Below are 7,839 nucleotides of genomic sequence, written 5' to 3' on the forward strand. Positions count from 1 at the left end.
GACTTGAGCATAAGCGGGGACCTGGGCTTTAGCAGCTAATAGAGGAATATTCACCTGAACCTGCTTAAAAACATCCAATATTTTCTCCACAGAAGGAGACTTCTTGCTAACCAACATATTTAGGAAAGGGGCAAGTGGGATATAAACTCTTTCAGGGGTGGTCACTTCCTCAACAGAATCATCTTTGGTTTCCTTAACCAAATCATCTGAAATTACTTCAGGTTCATCAGACGAACCAGGAATAGAAGGCACTACAACGGCCTCTTCAGCAGGGGGAGAAACAACAGGAGTATGAGATGGTAAATACTGAGGTGTACTAACCTGTTGATACTCATGGCCACTCTGCAAAGTATATATTGCATTAACCTGGCTGGAGGGCTCTTGATGCTGCTGGCCTTGTGCAACATTGAGCTAAGGAACTTGGGTACCTTACTGTATTAGAGCCTAATGTCTAGGATTTGGCTTAGGTTGGCTAGGCAATTTCTCAGTTTCCCTCTCATGCATGATTGTAACAAACTGGGTGAGTTGCTTCTCCATATTATTATGGCTTGTCATGAGAAGGGCAATCCTGTTCTCTAGCTCACTTATTCTTGTTGCTTCTCCTATATTGGTATACCTTAGGGGTTGCTGATAAGGTGCAAGGAGAGGGGGCCTAGCAGCATTCAATGGAGGTCCTAATGGAGGACGAGGGGGGAGGGGGGAGGGGGTGAGGAGACATACCTTGGTTTTGTGGTGCAAAGTTGGGCCTTTGGAGACCCAGCTGGCCTTGATTGTGAAAGTTGGATGGGCCTGCTTGATTCCCTTGATTTCAGGAGAAATTGGGGTGATTTCTCCATCCTGGATTGTAAGTGTTGCTATATGGATTATTTTGGTAGAGTGCACTTACATTCGCAGTGTTAGAATTACCCACAAAGGTGTTGGGGCATTCCTCCAAAAGATGTCCAGGTGTTTGGCACCAACTGCATATTGACACATGGTTGACCTGGTTAACTGGCATAGGCTCTTTAGGGATAATGGACTCTAACCTCTTGATGAGGCTATCCAATTTGGCTTCCTTGGCTGGCATACCCTCAATGAGGTAACCCTTAGTGGTCCTTTCAGCCTCTTGGGAGGATTTCCACTCCCTAGTCTTTTCAACCATGTTGGTTAAGAATGTCTAGGCCTCATTCTCATCAGAAAAAGAGGTAAAGCCTGTAGGACACATAGATTCTAAAAGCTACTTAGTCTCAAAATATATGCCCTCATAAATAATTTGGCAAAGCTGCCACAAGTCAATACCATGGTGAGGACATTCTAAAAGGAGGTCCTTGAATCTCTCCATGAATCTAGAGAAGGACTCATGTGATTTCTACCTAAATTGGAATATGTCACTCTTGAGTTTATTGGTCTTACGAAGAGGGAAAAATTTTCTCAAGAAGACAATAGTGAACTCATCCCATGTATTAATGGAATTAGTTGGCAGTCCATAGAGCCACTTCTTGGCATGGTCCTTCAGGGCAAAGGTTATAAATCGAAACCTTACTGCATCATCAGTTAAATTTTGAACCTTAATTAGAACACAGACCTCCTCAAATTCTCTAAGGAAAAGATAGGCATCCTCATTAGCCATCTCATGGAAGTGGGGTAACATACTAATGAAGTGGGTCTTGAGTTCATAGTTGTTCCCTGTAGCAATTGACAGATTAATGCAAGAAGGCTGTGCAGCCCTAGTAGGGTAAAACCTATCCTTAAGAGTCTTATGTTGTTGATCTCCCACGGTAGTAGGTGGGGTCAAAGGTGGTGGTATTCTAATAAGATGGTTGCTTGAATCACGGGTCCACACTGTAGCCACCTAAACAGATATGAGGTCCCCTTTAGAAAAAATAAAGACTAAAAAAATCACCAAAAACAAGAGGGAGTCCAAGGTAGATGGTGCATCTGTCCCTCAAGAATCGAAACAGTGGTTCCAAAGCTGTAAGGTTGCCATATAGGTTGATAGCAAGGGAACCCGTATAGTCTTCACGAGCCACCTACGGGCAACTCCAAGTGGATTCTGATGTACAATGGAGGACTACTATACGTTTCTATTTCCAAGAGCACTCACTATGTCGCTTTCCTGTTGTTAAAGTTGGTCACCTCCAAAGATAAATCACATGCCAATCCACTCAACCAAGTCAAGATGTAGCGTCATAGGTAACTTAATCCTATGAGGGACACCAAAAGAGGTAGGGTTTGGGCATATGAAGGACTTTAGATTGGGCGCACAGTCTTTGAAACAGAAGAGAAACAAGATGAGGTTTTCAAAAACTTTTTTTTTCTTTTTTTTTTTTTTCAGAAAAAGAAGGGGAGAAAGAGAAAGAGAAGAAACTAAAGCACTTCGAATTACTTAAAAATTAGAAAAATAAAGTGGTCAATAATATCCCCGGCAACGGCGCCAAAAACTTATTTGCAAGAAATAATAACCGCAAGCGTACGGATCAATCGTAGCTACGGGTCGAACTCAAGGAGATGTACGCCACTCTATTTTACTCACTTAAAAGCAATGCAAAGTGAACCAAATTAATTAAAGTGGTGGACTAAACTAATGATAATTAAATTAACGCGCCCTAACTGATAAGCATCTAACAAAATTACTCATCTAAGGAATTGAATTGGCGTCCTAACACACATGCATCTAACCTACATACTAACGCGGATTGGAAAGAATAAATCGCAGTCACACACCATAACCACATAAAAAAAACGTAAAAGAAAAAGATTAGAGAGGGAGAATAAGACTACGAGATTAGAAATGTAAAACCCAAAGGGGCTTGAACCGGATTGAAATTGTTTGCTTCTCACACTTGAAATGGCGCTACCAAATCTGAAATTAAAACAAAAATAATTAAATTAAAATCCTACCATAATGCATGATGATAATAGTAACTAAAATATAAAACCCTAAAAATATGATTGAATTAGAGAGATGGAGGATGAAAAATAAAATAAAAAGTGGAGAATGAGAGTCCTACTAGAATGGATAAAATAGAGGTGGTGAGAGTGTAATTAAAATAAAAATAATGGAGGAATTAGAAGGTTAAGAAGAAGAAGAAGAACTAAAAATAAAATTAAGAGATTAAGAAGAAGAAGAAACTAAAAATAAAACGAAGAACTAATACTCTTTTCTACCAAAGTTGAAAGTGCATGAATTAATTAGGCCTTGCATGAATGTAGTTGAAGAAGCTTGAATACTTGAATAATCCTTGCATGGCTTCCTCTTCCAAGTCTCTAATTCTTCTCACTAAAATTAGAAGCCTAGACTATAAAACTTTAAAACTAGAACTATAATTAAAGGATTACAACCATATTGAAGACATAAATAAATTAAAGTATGAATTAAACCTATTACAACCATTAAACTAAACTCATAAATCAAACTCGAAAACTTAGAAAGCCAAAAATTGGAAGAAGAAAAGAGAAATTTCACTAATGAATTGAACAAGTTTACAAGAGAATGCTAAGGGGTATTTATAGGGGGAAGGAGAGGAGAAGGGAGAAGAGGGAAGAGGGAGAGAGGCCTCCATGGTTTTGGGGGCTTCTCTCCTTCTAAAACCATAGAGGGGAGAGAGAAGGGAATCTCCAAATAAAATAAAAAATGGAATGTAAGATGTGTACAAGCTTAATCCAATAAACCTTCTATTTTCCAAAAAGTAGACTTTCTAATTTTGTTCTTGTGCTTCCTTTTCTTTGTATGAGTCTTCTCCAAGTCATGTGATCAAGACATCTTTGACTTTTCAACCTTCCATGGATGAGAGAATATTTTTCAAAAGAAATCTATCTATAGTAAAATTCTAAAAGTGGCCTTAGAAAGTTGGAGGAGAGAGAGAGTGATGACTAGGATTCCACTCAACAATTAATTAAATTTCCATGATGGCCTTCTTAAAAAATCGTGGAGATTGGGTGGTCTAAATAAAACATGGAGAGTGGATGAGAAAAAAAAAAAGATAGGAGATAAGAAATAAGAGAGAGAGAGAGAGAATGGAAAAATCTAGTTAAAAAGGGGGATATTTGGTGGAGGGAAGTAAAATAAAAAAAAAGAAAGAATTTAGGAAAGAGGGAAGAAAAAGAGGAGGAGATAAAATAGGAAAAGAAAAAAAAATTAAATAAATAAAAATATGGGAGAGAGAGAGAGAGATAACGTGGGAGGGGGGAGAGACTTTAGGAAAGTAATCTTTTTTTTTTTTTTTTTTTTTTTAAAAAAAAAAAAACGATGCAACCTGGGGGAATGGTTTTGGTTTGGAGAGAGGAAATAAAGAGGGAGAGAAGAATCAGGAAGGGGAGAAAGAAAAGAAAAAGAGAAAATAAGAAGAAATAAAATAGGAGAGGAATCTCCTATCTCTTGAAGCCAAAAATCGTTGGACTATGAAGCCACATCACCACACATCTCCACCAATAGCAAATCTCCAAAATAATACCCAATCATAATTCAGGAAGCAGGATCTTCTTGAAAGTAAAGCTCAATGAGAGAGGAGCTCACTTGGTCATTCTTGGCAACTTGTATCATGCTAGTTCAGCTTTAATTGGCTCACTTTAATCACTGGAGAAGTCAATCCATCTTGGTTCTGGGCTCGGGCTTATATTTCAGCTCCTTTCTGGCCCATTATTCTGTCTTAGCCTGAAAAGAATAATCATTTCCATGGAGGCCTAAACGGATGCGTAACTGCATTCTGTCACGTCCATCTTGCTCAAAATTTAGCTCTGAACACAGCCATGCAAAAACATCAGGCAGCTTTACATGTAAATTTGGACATGCAGCTCCCAATAGTCTAGAATAGCAATAAATAGCCCAAAAACCTGAAAAACACAAGAAAGCACCGAGTAACTCTGTCCAATGTGGTAAAATGCATGCTTTATGCCCTAAGATTTCACACATAAATGTGCTCATCAATAGTTACACAATGCGTAAACATTCCACTCACCTAGTCAAGGACTCGGTTGTATAATCGATCCGGTTCCTAAGACATTCCTTGATAGGCCTCACTGCTTAATTGGTTTTAACTTATGTTGGTTAAATCAATTAAGCAGATTAGAATGAGATTGAATGAAGGAGGGGTCCTAGGGTTCATATAGGTTCATGAAGGATCAGTTCACAGGTCCAAAACAAAGTTGACAGCAACTCAGGTCGATGTCACAGGTCGATCCAGATCGACCGAGTGATCGACCAATGTTAGCAGTAGCTAACTTGATATTTTTCTTGTGTAGAGCATTCTCAGGTCGATGGGTGACCGACCGGAGTCAGTAGTTGCAGCAATTCAAAGGGAAAATTAAGGACTTTTGCATAGAACCATCCAGTTGAGTCTCGAGATGAATTCAAAGGTCCAAATTACTTACTTACCACCCTAATTTAGGTCTAGATAGGTGGAATTTCAGAATCACACAAAGAGAAAAGGGAAAATTGGTGTTTTTTATATGGTCTTACCTAATTAAGTCTAGAGATGGAGAATCAAAGCTCAATTTGAGCATCAACATCATAATTCAGGTTAAGATGGGGGGAAATTGATGATCCATACATGGGGATTGGGGCATGCATGGTTGGGTTGGGTTTTCCAATTACACCAATTTAAATCATGCATGATACATAGAATTCACCAATTCAAATCATGCATGATACCTGGATAAACAATTCTAGCTTAAGACAAAATTAGGACTAGATTCTTACGCCTAGGAAGGAATTAGAGGTAGGAAATTAGGGTTAGGTTAGGAATTAACTTACCAAGTGCTAGAATTTGAGCCAATTGATGAAATTCACAGCTTGGGTTCTCTTCTTCAAACTGAATTTGAAAACCAAGCATAGATTCAACAAGGTTCACATGTGGAGACTCAATTAAGATGGAAGAGAGAGTGAGGAAGATGGTGGTTCATACCTCATCTCAGCAACTGGGCATTCCAAGGCCTCCTTCCCTTCTTCTCCTTCTTCTCTTCTCTTCTCCTCTCTCAACGATTTTGGCTGAGAATTGTTCTTCAAAATGAAATCTCTCTCTCTCTCTCTATAAACATATATATATATATATATATATATATATATATATATATATATATATATATATGGGCTTAATTGTCTGTTTGGTTTAGAGCTCCCAAGTGCCAAAATGCATTCTTTTCCTGATTCTTGTGTACATGGGCATTATGTGGGTTCCACTCAACTTAGATGTTGGGGAATTACACCCACTAGGTACACGGGGTATAACAATGAGATCCCCAACACGCGGCACCAGGCCTAACACTCATGGGACAGAAACACATCGTACAACAACTCAGATTGATGTCGCAGGTCGATCCAAATCAGCCTGAGTGATCAACCTGAGAGCCTTTCTTGTTGAACAAGTGCTGAAAATACTTCGTGTATTCACGCCTTCGCATATTAGCCCACTATACAACATTTCTCCATCACAAAATTGAGTTGCATTGATAAATTTAGAAGGGGGAGGGTTGACACCTACCACAGGATATACATCTGATGGTGAACTGTATAGTTCCATGGAGGAGGTATTCGTCTCCTTACTGGTAAGTATCCTCTCACTATCGGGGTACTTTCTTCTTGAACAATCACTTGGTCAATACACCACAAAGCACCGGCATCTGTGACCTCAGGTTCCGGACCTACAACCAAGGTTCAAGTTAGGATTGGGTGCAGGTATAACATGGGTACGGGTGTAACATTCCCCTTACCTTATTAAAACTTTGCCCTCAAAATTTGACTTACCAAATAGGTTGAATAAGTGAGGGAACTTCGCCTGCATCTCAGCCTCGGAATCCTAAGATGCTTCCTTATCAGAATGATTATTCCAACACACTTTCATATAGGAAATGGGACGGTTGCGGAGGTGGAGTATCTTTCAGTCCAAAGTCTCGGCCGGTTGTTCTTCATAGGTCATGTCCACAGCAAGCTTAGGTTGCTCCTGAGATATGATATGTGTCGGATTGGGGATATACTTCCTCAGCATGGACATGTGAAACACATCATATACACCTGTAGAGATTGGGGCAGTGTCAATCTGTAAGCTATCGATCCAGTCACGCCCTGATTTCTTGTATCATAGGGATCCATGACCAGAACGTACTCATACGTTCTATACTACCACTTGGATCACTGATGCAGTATTTAAGCTAACTCATCCACACCACATAAAAAAGATTAGGAAATAATATGAAATATATAACAATACTATTCAGAGAAGCGGAAGCTAAATGTTACCATAATACCATAACTGTTGAAGTTTATCCAAGTTACAAATCAATCACATCAAAACAATTCAAGCTACTTGCTAATATATAGATAATACATCACTCATGACGGGATCAAAATATCAAAGTATCAAAATCAAGGCATTCAGGACCGATCAGGAGAACTACTGCTACCGCATCATGCCGTTTGGGCTAAAGATCACAGCAGCAACCTATCAGAGGATGGTCAACAAGATATTTGAGGCACAGATCAAATGCAATATAGAGATGTTCATGGACGGATCGAGTGAGGAGCATGATCGGAGATCATGGGAGATGTTCGTGGATGGATCAAGTGAGGAACATGATCGGGGATTGTGGGAGATGTTCGTGGATAGATTGAGTGAGGAATAGGATCAGGGATCGTGGGAGATGTTCATGAACGGATCGAGTAATGCGACAGGGGGCAGGGCTGGATTCATGATCACCAGCCATGAAGGCTTCCAGATTCAATATGCACTTTGATTCATCTTCCAAGCCTCAAACAACGAGGCAGAGTATGAGGTATTGCTTGTCGGACTACGAGTCATAAGAGCAATCCTGATTACCCACCTAGCCGTCCGAAGTGATTCCCAACTCGTGGTAAACCAAGTAAAT

The 7,839-nt window shown here is 39.5% G+C and overlaps 1 non-coding gene across 1 annotated transcript; it reads left to right on the forward strand.

The window, feature by feature from the left end:
* The first annotated feature begins 1,274 nt into the window (after positions 1-1,274).
* On the forward strand, positions 1,275-1,381 carry LOC122666370. Its single transcript, XR_006333563.1, has one exon. It is a non-coding gene; the product is annotated as a small nucleolar RNA R71 (small nucleolar RNA).
* The last annotated feature ends 6,458 nt before the right edge of the window (positions 1,382-7,839 follow it).

This window comes from Telopea speciosissima, chromosome 6 (genome assembly GCF_018873765.1).
Source record: "Telopea speciosissima isolate NSW1024214 ecotype Mountain lineage chromosome 6, Tspe_v1, whole genome shotgun sequence".
In the NCBI taxonomy this organism is placed as follows: Eukaryota; Viridiplantae; Streptophyta; class Magnoliopsida; order Proteales; family Proteaceae; genus Telopea; species Telopea speciosissima.